A 15277-nucleotide genomic window follows, 5' to 3' on the forward strand; every position below is an offset into this window, starting at 1 on the left:
GTAAGGTGTCTATTTCTTTTCCACACAACAGTAATGGTGCCAATAGTAATTGGTATTGAAGCTTACATATAGGAAAATGTAATAATTTATAGTTCAACTTAAATTCAAAACTAATTTATATTTTAAGGCGAGACACTTCAGGTGAAAACAGTTATTTCATAGTTTTTGCCTCCATAACATGTCTTCTGTTAGACAAGTGGAAGGAAAACATCAAAAATACACACTTAGGTGTTTATTTTATTCCAGAGTCCTGTTCTGGAAATGTACACAAAAGGCACAAATTTATTCAGATAATGCCTCATTAGGATAATTAAACATAGAATTTCAGAAATGATGTAATACAAAAAATAATTGCCTTACTATGAATAATCAACTGGGATAGTTTCATGGTGGTATATCTCTACTTGTTAAAGTAGTACCACAGTCACCTGGGGCGACTCCCCTTAAAAACATTAAAATCAAACATTAAATTTAATATCCAATCCTTCACTGACAACACATTAAAATTCTATTGTTTCTAAAAGTATTGTGCCGGGAGCATTTAAAGTAATAGCTGGACATTTTGGAAAATGCAGTTATGAAGTGAACTGTTCCTTTAAACAGATGCTGTTTTTCTGTTGTCTGCAGTCTGTTGCCCTTTTAATTTAGATTTAATTAAAGATTGGACCTTTCGAAAACATGAGGAGAACAATGAACCTGTTTAAATGGCAGGGGACATGGTGGAAATATATTCTAAAAGTGAGCATTACTCCAGAGACTCTGGGTGCAGGCTTCCAGTAGAACTCCATGTTCTTAATGGAGGTGTTTTTCCCCATGTAATAACAAAGAGGAAGCAACATTTACACTCTTAGTGCATATGAACCAGAAAATTGAGCGAGCAACATCTCACAGGTAGAGGCATGGTTAACCACTAGGTGGCAGTATGATATAGATGTCCAAGGTCCTGTGACACTTTCCACTGGAATTACAATTGTACTAATTACTGTAAATGGTAATTAGCATATTCTTCAGTTTGATTACACGAATAATCATTAAAAAACAACAACAAATAAAATTTATACTTAAAACATAAGCACAGTTTATTCATTGTACATAAAATCCACTCTGTAATCTTGCATTGTATACAGTTTATATTTTTTGTCACCCAGGTTATACAAGTGCAATTGTGTGTAATGCCTGGGGGGGCTCCACTTAAGAAAATAATGATAGATAAATAATAAACATATATAATATAGTGTATCTACTGTGTCCATAAACCACATGTTACAAGATGAGCATGTCTTCTTTGAGCTCACCAATCATCATGTTGTTGCACATGTAATCATTTCTTGCTCCGTAGTTTCTGGACAATTTTCCAAACATGCATTTGGGCTGCATCTCTGTTTCTCTTGTTAAATGGTTCTCCCTGACAACTGCAAAGATATTGTTTTCTCAACAACTCGGGCCTCGACAGAATGGGACCGTGCTGCATTGCCACAAATAGCCCAGATGCATTTTTCTGCTGTCATACCTAGGATTAATGGGCTGTTTTAATTGTTATGGCTCCTGTGTTGAGCATTCCTGTGCTTTCACCTTTTGAAAGGAAAGTAAGCTGACTAGTACAGACATCTATCAGCGGCAGTGACTGTTCTACAGACTAAAACCCTCATTCTAACTAATAAGATGCATCCTGAAAACCCATTTATTTTGCATTTATTTGAATTCAGAGGAAAACAGAAAACAGAGAAACATTTCAAATGGGTCAGTAAGTTTCATTCCTCAATATTATTCTCCCTTAACATCTACTGAAGGAACTGATCACTGAGGAATGATTAAATTATTCACACTTCCGTTGCATTTTTCCCCTTTTTCCTTGTGCGCCTGCTTTTCTCTCATGTTTTTCAGATTTCTGTCTTTCCGTTAGACCCAAGATGATTCGTCAGAAACTCTTGAGATTTTCCAACTATTTTCCCCCCACTACTTTTCTCAAGAAATAGGTTTCATAGGCTTACACTCCCCAGTTCATAACAAATGTGTTTTCTACTCAGACTTTCCTATATCCTGGGCCTGACAATTCCCTGTCTGGCTCATTGCAGTGCTGTTTCAGTGCTCTGTGAAAGATATTCTGCTTCCAAAATCCTTTCCAACACTTCATGCCTCCAAAAAACTGTCATATTGCTTGAGGAATATGAAGTATGTCTACTATTTCTTGGCAAAAAAAGAAAGAAAAAAAAGGATGTAAGTGGAGATAAAACAAAAAATATGTATATATTAATGGGTAATTACCAAGACAGGCTTCTTAAATAATTCCAAAATGCTTGGCATGCTTTGTGCTTTACTATAAAGCATACATACACACACAAACAGTATATGTATGAAAGCAGATGTATGGCCACACGTTCGTGTATTACATAAAGACACAAGACATTTTTGCCATACCTTAACTTCTTCTAGGTTACCTACCAAACACAAGGTTATTTTACACCTAGATCAAGCCTACAGTCTCATGTCTATGAACACTTTAAATTTCAACCCGCAACGTGCAGCATACTTCCCAATTCCCAGTGTTATTTTTTTTGTACTAAATGCTGAACCAGTATAGAGCGTAGTGACTGGTACAAGGGAACAAGGTGTGAAGTAAGGAAATGAGGGGGCAACGATATGTGAACTTAAAAAAAATTAAAAATCATTTATAGTGTTTCGGTAGGTCTTTCTGTAACTCGTGACAAGAGGACTGTAACCTGAAAGTTAAACAATATCTACAGTAAAAAATATTTTTAAATATTGTTATACCCTGCACTTGTACACAGTCAGTGGCCTACAAAAATGACACCGTAAAGAAATATGCTGTAGGTTGCAGGCCATAATCTAATCACATAATCTTTTTTTATCAACATGAACATGTACTATTATAAGCATTACACTATAATACCTATGTTATATTTAACAAACTAAACAATTCTAATGTTTTAGAATTCTTTTCTTTTTCTGTCTCATCTAGCAGTTTAATTTGGGCTTCATTGAGCAAAATCCCATAATAATCTTTGAGCATATTGTAATTCCAGCGGACTGAGAGAGGCTAGACTTCTGCACCTTTTCTTAGCTCTGTTTTCAGGTTTAAGAAAATCTAACCTGTGATTGGAGACCAATCATAGGTCATTTCAGAGAGAGGGCTTCCCTATTGGCTGTTCTACAAATACCAATGTGTATGCATGTCCCTTCAGATGGTGAAAGCCTGATTCAATGATGGAGAGTCCTCCAGCATTGGCCACAACTGCCTACACTGCGACGCAACCCAAAAACAGAAGACAGACTCAAAATGAGAGTCTTAAAGAGAGTCCAACGGACAATAAACACAATAAAATAGCTGTCAATATCAGTGAAGTGTTTCAGAAATGGTAATAACAAGTTACTAGTAGTTAAGCCCTCCGCTAACTGGAGCTCAGGGCTAACAGCTGCAGCTTAAAGAAAGGTTTATGAAGCTAATATTAGTGAGAGCCTTGAATCACAGTGTCGCTACGCCTCACTGCCCACCGCTACACACCATCTCGCCTGGAGAATAACAGGCAGCAGCTCCGGAGACAGACCCCCAGTCAGAGGACACAGCAACCAGAATCCAGCAGGTGCAAACCCCAGCTCCAGGGGCCCTCACAGCTGTCAAACCACTAGAGCCCCCAGCTGAAGGTTGATATTCCGAGCTGTTGCCCACTCTCCTTCCACAAATCAGCACACAGTGGCGGGGAGTAAGGTGGAGGGACTGCGGTGTGGCTATCAAGCTAAAGGAGGGGCTGAGCAAATGTGCTGCATGCAGCTGTACAATGATTTCTGCATTGGTTTTGGAGAGTGAGAGGATTAACGCTACTAACGTCAGGTCAGTACAAGTAATTGGTGGAAACAAAATTCTCCTGTCGTGTTTCTGTTCTGATCTAATCCTAACACAGTAAAGCTGTTACCTGCAGCCTTCGCTTGCAAAGCTAACGTAACTAACGTTAGGTCAGTCCAAGTAATTAGTGGAAACATGCTAACGTTACGCACAAGTTAGTAGTAAAGTAAGACCTGTTCATAAATGTTCTGTTTTATTAATGGTAAAAAGTTCCACACAGCTGCTTTAAATAAGTGATTTTTAAAAAAGTATTAATGCTGTCATTAATTGTTAACTTGCTTCTGGTATGGGCATTTACGTCCTAGCAAAAAACAAATAAACAGAGAACTAAATACCTGATATGAATGATTAAATAATTTAATGAATAAACAGGTATAGTGTGTGTTTACACAGTTTTTGTGTATTTAAATTAAAGTCTTTCTTTTCAGATGCTCATATTTACTTTTCTCTCACCTAGCTAGCTAGCTCTTTTCAACAGATGCAGAGGTTACCTGAGGCTTTATTAGCCCTGCAAGAGGCAAAGATTTTACAGTTTTCCAATCTTGCAGCAAATAGTGCTGTAAGTCCTAATCGAAGTCTCTGCCATCAGCTCACCTAAGGTACTCGAAAAGTTCCACCCAGCATGTTGTTTGTAAAAAAAAAAAAACAGAAGTCTGAAGTTGAGGGAGCTGAGTCCCTGTAGCTTTCTTCCCGGCTCCTGTTTGTGGAGGAGCTGAGGCCTGGAGTCGAGGGTACTAACTCCTCATGGCTGTCCTCGTGATTCCACCTCTGCCTCTTTCTACAGTACTTACCTGCTCTGTGCAGCGCTCTTCCCTGGTCCTCTTTGTGCAGGAACTGATGCCTGAAGTTGAGGGAACAGAATCTTCTGACCCTCTGACTGAGGATAGACTTTCCTCAGGATGTCCCAGTTGCTGCACGGGTACCTGCTGCTGAGGGACATCAATAGGGCCTGCAAAAGGAGTACCAGTGGAAACAGTAGGATCCACATGTTGCCATAGAAAAAAAATGTCAGGTAGGAATTGCTGGATGAGAGAGGAGTGGGGTCTGACGTCATCACCATCGTCTGCAAAGTCCTCTTCATCCTCAAACATGAAGTCATAGCCTGAATCCCTGACCCCACCAAACCAGCCATCATCATCAGTGTCTTCTTTTTCCTCCACCCTTTCTGAGAGCTCCATTAGTTGATGGCCATCTTCCTCAGACTCATCCTTGTATTCAGAGGAGAGTGGGGGAATGAGCTCACCTTTATCCACCACACCAATGGCAAACTCACCTTCCACCTCCTCATCAGAGGGGATGTAGACTGAGAGACTGTTACCCTTGTTACCATCCTGATTACTTAAGGGAGGTCATGTACTGCAACACAATCAATGATGTAGTTTACAAGATTGATGGGGGTAAAAGTTAAAGCCCTTGAAAGTTATGATCATTTCTCAGAACACTAAATATTTTGGATTAAATAAGAAACAAAGTTAGAAAAAGTGCACTTGACTGCAAGTTGACTTTGACTTTGCATTCATAACCTAGACTTGACTTGGGCTTGACTTGAGACAGATGACCTGAAAGGACTTGACTTTTCTATTATCCATCCATCCATCCATTTTCGTAACCGCTTATCCTCTTGAGGGTCACAGGGGGGCATGGAGCCTATCCCAACTGACATTGGGCGAGAGGCGGGGTACACCCTGGACAGGTCACCAGACTATCACTGGGCTGACACATAGAGACAGACAACCATTCACGCTCACAGACAACCATTCACGCTCACATTCACACCTACGGACAATTTAGAGTCACCAATTAATCTATCTCCAACCTGCATGTCTTTGGACTGTGGGAGGAAGCCGGAGTACCTGGAGAAAACCCACACTGACATGGGGAGAACATGCAAACTCCGCACAGGAGGGCTCCCTCCTGGGATTGAACCAGGAACCCTCTTGCTGTGACGCGACAGTGCTAACCACCACACCACTGTGCCGCCCACTTTTCTATTAAATATTTGTATCTTTCTAGGTAATGAGAAGTTAAGTTCTCTTTTTAAAACATGAAGGCACATACGTCTCAGTGGTGGAGGACACACCATGTCCATTCTATGAGAGCTCTGTCCCCCGCCTGCACAGCTCTCCTCGGAAGAATGGCAGTATTTACAGCAGCATGTGTACACAGTCATCACTGAGGAGATGGGATACACACACTGCTAGCTGTAATATGCTCAGGCTCTCTGCGAACTTGTTGTACGAGGTTTTGGGAATGCCACAGGGAGTAACGACTGTCCTTGCCTGCTCTCCCAACATACTTTCACTGGGTCTGATTCATGAAAAGTGAGTAAATCTGTGTGTAGATTTGCACATAAAAGCCTACTCTACTAAAAACCTACTCCGGATTCAGGAACGCCGTGGGAAACTCAGATTTGATCGTAAACACGTGTGTATGATCATGAATGCCAATCCATCGTAAAATGACAGCGCGCTCCCAGTAATCAGCAATTAGCATAAATCCCGCCCATAAATAGCCAATGACCACCACATAAGGAGGTGTAGGTGCATCCAGTCGACCTGTCAGTCATGGCGCAAAGAAAGAAAGAAAGAAAGAAAGAAAGAAAGAAAAAATAATTTTTCCGAAGCGGAGATCGAAATAATTTTGGGTGAAGTGGATTTAAGAAAAAACATTTTATTGTCTTCAGTTAGTAGTGGTGTGACAGGGACAGGCAAAGCGAAGGCCTGGAGGGAGGTAACAGATGCTGTTAATGTTGTCTCTGTGGTACAAAGAACCATGTCAGAGGTGAAGCGTAAATGGTTTGATATGAAACTGGAGGCAAAGAAACGCATAACTATGGCAAGCCGTTTTAACATTTAATCGCTAGACTGGATATTCATTGCTGATATCAACAACAACATAATTTTGCCTAGTCAAAACTCTTATTCAAGATATCTGTAATTCGATTTTGCCTAGTCAAAACTACAGTTACAGATATCTGTAATTCAGTTTTGACTAGTAAGATTCAAACTATTTTTGCCATTCATGTGTACGTCATTTTGACTAGTCATAATTCGAATTCAAGATATCTACAACGTCATTCTGACTATCTGAAACTCAATTCAAGATATCTAGAAAGGACCATGTAGATATCTTCAATTGATGATAATTAAAGATATCTTGAACTTGAATTATGACTAGTCAAAATTAAATTGTAGATATCTCAAACTGGAATTACAGATATCCACAATTCAGTTGCAGATATCCGCAATAACAATTGCAGATATCCGCAACTACACTGGAGATATCTATAATGACAAACCCCATACACATGAATGGCAAAAATAGTTTGAATCTTACTAGTCAAAACTGAATTACAGATATCTGTAACTGTAGTTTTGACTAGACAAAATCGAATTACAGATATCTTGAATAAGAGTTTTGACTAGGCAAAATTATGTTGCAGATATCAACAATGAATATCCAGTCTAGCGATTAAATGTTAAAACGGCTTGCCATACAATTGAAGATATCTACATGGTCCTTTCTAGATATCTTGAATTGAGTTTCAGATAGTCAAAATGACGTTGTAGATATCTGCATCTGAATTATGACTAGTCAAAATGACGTTATAGATATCCGCAACTGAATGATGACTAGTCAAAATGACGTTGTAGATATCCGCAACTGAATTATGACTAGTCAAAATGACGTTGTAGATATCTCAAACTGGAATTATAGATAGTCATAATGTAATTGTAGATATCTATAATGACAAACCCCATACACATGAATGGCAAAAATAGTTTGAATCTTACTAGTCAAAACTGAATTACAGATATCTGTAACTGTAGTTTTGACTAGTCAGAATGACATTATAGATATCTGTAATTCAGTTTTGACTAGTCAGAATGACGTCATAGATATCTGTAATTCAGTTTTGACTAGTCAGAATGACATTACAGATATCTGTAATTCAGTTTTGACTAGCCAAAATGACATTACAGATATCTTAAATTAAAATTCATACTAGTCACAATGACATTACTACTAGTCAAAATGACGTTATAGATATCTATAATGGTAATTCCGGATAGTCGGACTTAGTGATTAAATGTTAAAACGGCTTGCCATACATAGCAGGCCGTAAGGTGAATCAGAAAAAGTCTCACAGAAACTGATTTCCGCTCCGACATCTAAGAGTGGGCTACAATGAGTACCGGGCCATCAAATCACAGCATCCGCGGTGAAAGGACACGGAATTGTGTGCGCTTTTACGCACGCGGGTGTAGGTGATCACGGATATTTGATGTGGGAAAGATGTAGCCAGATGTATTACCTGTTTAAGATACGTAGCTGTCTGTCTGTCCGTCCATCCGTCCGTAGCACGAGTCATGTGCGCCACTTCACCACCGACCCAGCGAATAACGCTCAGGCGGAACAGATCATTACGCTCAGACGGAACAAGTGCCGAATTACGACCCCGATCACAGGACTCTTGCGGGGTTATGAGCTACAAACTCCCGCCGATTAGCTGAACATGTATCGATCTTTTTTATGAAGTAAAGATCGTGTAGTCCCCAGATGTCGGAACGAGATGAAACGATAACTGCGTTCACCTTATGGCCTATAAGCACACACAAAAAATACAGCTTTCACCAAACAAACAGAAGATTCATTTGTGGGGTTCTGAATGAAGTGGGAACGGCCGAAGGCCGAAGAGGCTGTGATCCGGCTGTCCTTACGGATATTTTTTATTATCATCATTCAACATGTAGAAAGAACGTGTAATCTATTGAGTCGATTTACATAGATAATCACAATCATGAACCTCATCTGGATCTTAAACCTGCTAATTGCCAACTAATGTAACTAAATGTGTTATATTTTTAATATTTTGTCATGTTTAGATTACGTGTTTCAAAGGCATCTGTGTATTGTGTACATAACAGAGCGCAATACGAATTAAAATTGTAATTTCCAATAGTGATAAGCAATATTTATGTGCTTTACTAAATTTACACAAGCACTACGAATGGTCAGGAGCAGGAGTAGATTTTGTCAGTAGCCACGAAAAGATCAGAGCTGCTAAAATATTGATGAATGCGGACATGCACGTAAATGTCCGTCTGCGAACAGTTTACACACAAATTCCTTCTGCTCACGTTTCATGAATGAGACCCACTGTGTGTGTGTGTGTGTGTGTGTGTGTGTGTGTGTGTGTGTGTGTGTGTGTGTGTGTGTGTGCTTGCTGCGCACACCTGCACACCATTAGATATTTTCCTCAGTGAGATATTTTGCCCCCCCTGTTCCTGCTCTGCTCACATTTTCAGACTTTAACGGTGCGTAATTATCTTCCACTCTCTCTCACAGCAGCAGGTTTTTTACCTGCGTAGAGTGTCTTTCACCCTGACCGTTTACACAGGGCTTGGAGCAGCAGAGGAAGTATTTAAATCCTTCACTCTAGTAAAAGTCACCACTACCACCCTGTAAAATACTCTGTTACAAGTCAACGTCCTACATACAAAGGTTACTTAGTTAAAGTAGTAAAAGTACTGGGCTGATTATTTTGTTTGTAAAAATAATGAGAAATGAAGTCATAATGGCCTAGAGCCCAAAGTGACACCTTCACAATGTTTGATTTGTCCAACCAACAGTCCAAACCTCAACATTATCAAAAACAAAAAAAAACAAAAAAAAAAAAAGCAAAAGCTGCAAAAATCCTGACATTTGTGAAGCTGGAACCATGAAATGTTTTTGCATTTAAAAATCACTTAATGATTATCAAAATAGTGGCCAGTTTATTTCCTGTCAGTTCATAAAATGACTAATAGTTACATCTATTTTTGTACATTTTCATATGCTTTGTGTACAAAAATCTTTTTTTGTAAAGTAACTAGTGACTACAGCTGTCAGATAGATGTAGTGGAGAAGCAGTAGAGAGTAGCATGAGACGAAAAGACCCAGGTTTGTAGTTACAGTACCTGAGTAAATGTATTCAGTCACACTGTACCACTAGGTGCAGCTTCTGTTTGTGAGTATGACTTGAATTGCTTGATTCTCACCACAGTAACTTGGGACTTACTTAAGACTCGAAGGTTAAGACTTGAGACTTGCTTGTGACTTGCACATGTGAGACTTACTCCCACCTCATGTTAGCTGTAGTCTTTGCAGTGTGTTCACATGCAACTTTTTGGCCAAGACACAGGTGATGTGAGGCAATGCATCAGTCAGACTTTGTCGCCACCAGCTGTTTGATGTCGGTTTGGTGTGACTGGGCCTTCACTTGCACAAGTCATCCTTTGACTCCTTAAAAAAAAAGAGGTCACACCAAAGTGGACATTATAAAAACAAAGCAGGGAACCTTGGATTTACAGAAATACTGTTACTTTATATGCTGTCAAACACACACACATACACACATTGAGGTAGCCTACAAGGTTCTTCAGTTTGACTTTGGTGGTGGAGCAGCCTGTGACAAGGGCACAGGGCTATTAGTCCTCGTTTGCACACTGCTTGGACAATTTAGCTATTCAAATAGAGCCCGCTTACAGGAAAACAGCTCCTTAATGAAGAGATGGGCTGGGTAATATGCCATAAATCTATTCTTTTATTCTTTTCAACACACTCATAAGTACACACCGCCTGTGTGCATATAGAACCATTATGTACACCTACGCATATGCACTCTTAAATACAAACTTAAGCGCATAGTTTTACACAAACACACACACACACATACACACACGCACGCTCTCTCTCTCTCTCTCACACACACACACACACACACACACACACACACACACAGGCAGATTGATATTATAATGTGTTCTGGAGGAAACTGGGAGCAATTTTCGCCACGTAAATCAAAAAGGTCAAAATGCAAATGTCAGCTTTTCCTCCTCTTTCCTTTTTAATTATTCTGTCAGGTTCAAAGAGTCTTCATCAGAAAGGAGCCGTTCTGACAAAGGAAGGCCTGAGCTCACAGATAAGCTCAATCTGCGTCTCCTCTTGACACTTTCTTCTCTATACTTAGCCTATCTACACTCCTCTCTCACACACACACAGCGACACTTAGCATTACCTCAAAGTAAATTACAATGTATCAATACGAACACGGTGCCAAAGAGATGGTTTAGCAATTACCAGTCCACGGTGGATGTTGAGTCAATTAATTTACACTGCGGGTGTCGTCTTGTTAACTGAAAACTCAGTCGATACAAGATTAAAGTAGTCCGGTATTTTTGGTTCAGATCATATGGAATAGCGCCAGTTCCAACTTGCTCTCTATTATTCTGCACAGATAACAGCGAAAAGAAAGATCATCGGTGCTACTCTCCAAACAAAGACGCTGGCCTGTGAAAATTAACTTCTTTTTGCAAGGCAGACCTTCGGTGGCATTTTAAATCTGTTTCATTCTCTTTAGTTTTGCAGTTATTAAGACATTTTAATTTGATGCTCCCAGATGAAGGCCACAGCACAGCTAGAGCAAGCTATTTTTCATGTTTCCTTTTGAACTAAACCTCTAGAATGTCAAAATTTCTGAGAATGAAGATTGAAGATTTTGTTTTTCTGTCATTCTCAGTTTTATATATTTATTGAATTTTGTCAACACAGTTAATTAAGAAATTCATGAAACAGTTTCTTTGTGCTAAAATGCAACATGATAAGGATTAGAGGCCCCATATTGTAAAAAGTCAGATTTTCATGTCTTTTTTAGTGTTAACCAAGTATATAGGTGCCATATAAATGGGCTACTGTGAAAGTACCAAAGCCCTAAATGCACACAGTCCGTATTCAGAAATTCGTCAGGACATCCATGTAGTTTTGATGTCACAACTACAGTACATAGACCGTTTCAGACCTGAAACATAATCAATTTAAATGGGTCCCTTTGTATTTTCTATTGAAATGTTTTGCTGTGTATGTTGCCCAGTTCAGACCAAAGATTTGCAATGAGACGAGTTGAAACAGGCAACTACTTGCTATATGCCTTTCTGCAAAGTTCTACAAACCTGCTGGTTCACACCAGTGCAACTATGAGATGGTGTATCATCTCTATGCAACAAGTCTCTGTGCATCTGTTCTGATTTCCAACTTTTCAGGCTGAATATATATAATTTGTAGCTTCTTGAAATATGAATGAGGATAGTGATGATGAGATACTGGCTCCAGTTGCATTTGTAGTAGTGATGAAATGGCATAAAACATAAAGAAAATGAGCATCAGATGGACTGTATTCATAGTAAATACGCCATGATAATATAAATACCCTACATTAATCAGTCGGTGAGAATGTGTGTCACACTGTCTGCGGTCATTTTGACTTGACCATCAGACTACACTACAAGTCGAATGGCTGTTGAAACAGGTGATGTGCTTTACGTTGTAAAACTAGCCTCCGGCAATTTGACCAGCGGAGTTGCAGGTGACACCATCAGCTGGTTTGAGTTGAGCTCAGACTGGCATGTTCACATTGCTGCAACGTTCTAAAACAGTTTTGTCTTGTTGTCAACCACTGGTCTGAACTGGGTTCAAATGAGATCTGGGGGGTATTACATCAAGCAGGCTAAAGGCAAAACCAGGCTTAAATGGCCAAGTCTGGCTAATGTGAGCCAGAGTTCTGTTCCATCAAAGTGGCTAAGATTAGCCTCACATTGGTAACCATGGAAACCATGGTTCTGGTTAAGCCTGATACATTGAGCTAAACTCCAGTTTCCGTTCCATCAACCTGAGCCATAACTCCGTTCCATCAAGGTGGTTAACCTGAATCCCAGCCTAGTAACCATGGTAACTTATGCTGCCGGGCAATCCTGGTCTGTAGCAGGATTAAGGTGAGGATTAGCTCCATCTATGATCAAAAAATGTTCAATAGACAAGAACAGACACCTAAAAGACAGTTCTGCCAGTGCTTTTACACACTCACAACTGTCATGTAATGATAAAATAATATGTAGATCATAAAATATATAGCTAACATCATTAATCCAAAAACATTAACTATTAAAAAACAAATAAAAATGTAATAAAAATAAGATAATTAAAAAAAACACTTACAACAGTAAAGCCAAAATCAAACTAATAAAAACAAAACTATAATACAATGAAACTGAGGCATTAAAAAAAGGTTGTTCTTATCTACATATATTTGCTGAAATGCTGCATTTTCTTTGTCACTTATGCATTTAGCCTGTTGGCAATATTCCACCACACCACCTCCCTTGCTTTATTAATTGCTGCAATATTGCCTTTTTTCGTAGCCTAATTAAAAGACCATTTAAAGATATGTTGGTAAACATGGTGGTTCGACCCATCTTATGTTTCTGCTGTGCTTACTGTATGTACTTTGTTGCTTTGTCATCATGTTTGACAAACCAAAGCTACCAGCAAGGAAGTAAACAATGCACTGCTGTGGATGGGGCCGCAGTAAAAATATTATTTTGGCCACCTAAAATATCAACACCTGTGTAAGTGTATGCTGTATTTGAATATTTGTTCTGCTTTACCTTAAACACTAACCAACTGAGGCAGTGGTAAACCAGCAACTCAGTGTTCTGCTATGTAAAATGTTTTTGTCGGAGGAGTCTGGTGGCTTGGCTTCAGTTACCTGTCAGAGAGGGCTGTCTGATGGCAGGGTAAAGCAGTGAAAATATTCAAAATATGAATTACACTTAAAGTGATTTTGATCTTTTTAGTGGGCCTTTTTTAAATGAATAACAACTACCTACTTGAGGCAACATCTGGCCAGCACTGTTTGATTTTAAGGTACATGATGCGAAGATTTTTTGCCTGTATGTTACTGTAAATAAACATTGTGATTTGTCTATAAAGATTACAGTCATTCCCCTGGCTGCAATGACAGAGCAGAGACAGATCAGAGCAGACTGGGCTTTTTCAGGAGGGGGGCTTAAAGAGACAGGCGCTAAAACAGAAAGTGTCAGACAGAGGGTAAATACAGGTGTATTCAGGCAGACAGTATGAAAAAAAAACAGGTTTTTTGATCATTAAATCATATATACATGTTCTACTAGAAACCCAAAATACAAGGATGCTCCTGAAAATGAGCACAGCATGGAACCTTTAAGATTTTTTTTTTTTTACCTAACAGCATTTTTAAATACATCCATTAAGAAAAAAAATCAAAAGGAGAAATCACTATAACCCTCAATTGAATAATTTATTTTGCGACCACACTGAGTACAAACATACTGTATAGATCATGAAAGCTGCTGTGACTGTCATCACTAGTTTTCCTGCTCTCCACCAATCATCATAGCATGTAAAACTTTTTTTTTTCTTGTGATTATCAAATGTTTCAAAATCACAATTTATTAAAGTTTAACTGCCTGTCAAATTAAAGCAAAAAAACCCAACATATTTTCTGCTGTCACAAAATACTGTTTAATGTTGATGTGATTTCTGGGACCTCAGGCCCGAGTCTGCTGCAGTCTGTCCCACTGCAACTCATTATGTCCCTCCCTAACTTTGTGCCAGAAGGCATCCATCTGTGATCAAACTACATTATTTGTCATTCATTTTCCATTCATTTTCCTATTTTATTAATCTTTTTTATTTTTTGTTTTCTCTACCAAAGTTCATACATGCAAACCTACAGCAGTGAGAGCAGGCCGGGCTACAACTTTCTACAAGTTGTTCACTGTACATCAAGAGAACACTGTTGTCTTCTTTATACAGATGTATTTACTTCTTGTTAGGCCACTTTCATTTTCTAATGGACTGCTTATTTTATCATTGTCAGCTCATGTTATGAAACATGATAACCCTCAATGAAAACATCAGTTTTATTTTTCCATTTATAAACCCACTTCTACCCAGAGACTCTTCACTTGTCTCTTTGCCTTGGACTCAGTGACAATGGGTTTGATGCTATCAATGTATAAAACACACACACACACACACACACACACACACACACAAGGTCACAAAGATACTCTAGCCAGTGAATAACAGGAGGCTGGAGCCGGCCGAGGAGGAGAGCGGTCTTGCCATGTGATTCGCCACATACATCAACTCTGTTGAGCAGAAAATTGAAATGGAAATGTGGGCCTTGAAAGAGTGTGGCTCCCATTTACCCCTGGACCAGAGCTAATGATTTGTCATTTCTCTCAGGGGCACAAGCTGCTGCCCTCGCTCTCATACTCATACTGCACCACAGGGCTGGGCAGCCTCACTGTCCTCTACTGTATTCTGTGCATTTACATACTGTATGCTTACAGTCCAGCTTTGTAAAAGTGTTTTCTGTTCAAATCCAAACTAGCATGATGAGTGAAGCTTGAATCTGGTGTTGAATTATAGAAATCTGTCTCAGGCTTCTAGTAAAATGTGTGAATATTTGAAATATTCATTGAAATATGCTCATTGAAATGTTTCATTCATCAAGTGCTTCAGACCAGGGTCCAATAATAGTTTAGTTTCACA

This window comes from Epinephelus fuscoguttatus, linkage group LG13 (assembly GCF_011397635.1).
Source record: "Epinephelus fuscoguttatus linkage group LG13, E.fuscoguttatus.final_Chr_v1".
In the NCBI taxonomy this organism is placed as follows: Eukaryota; Metazoa; Chordata; class Actinopteri; order Perciformes; family Serranidae; genus Epinephelus; species Epinephelus fuscoguttatus.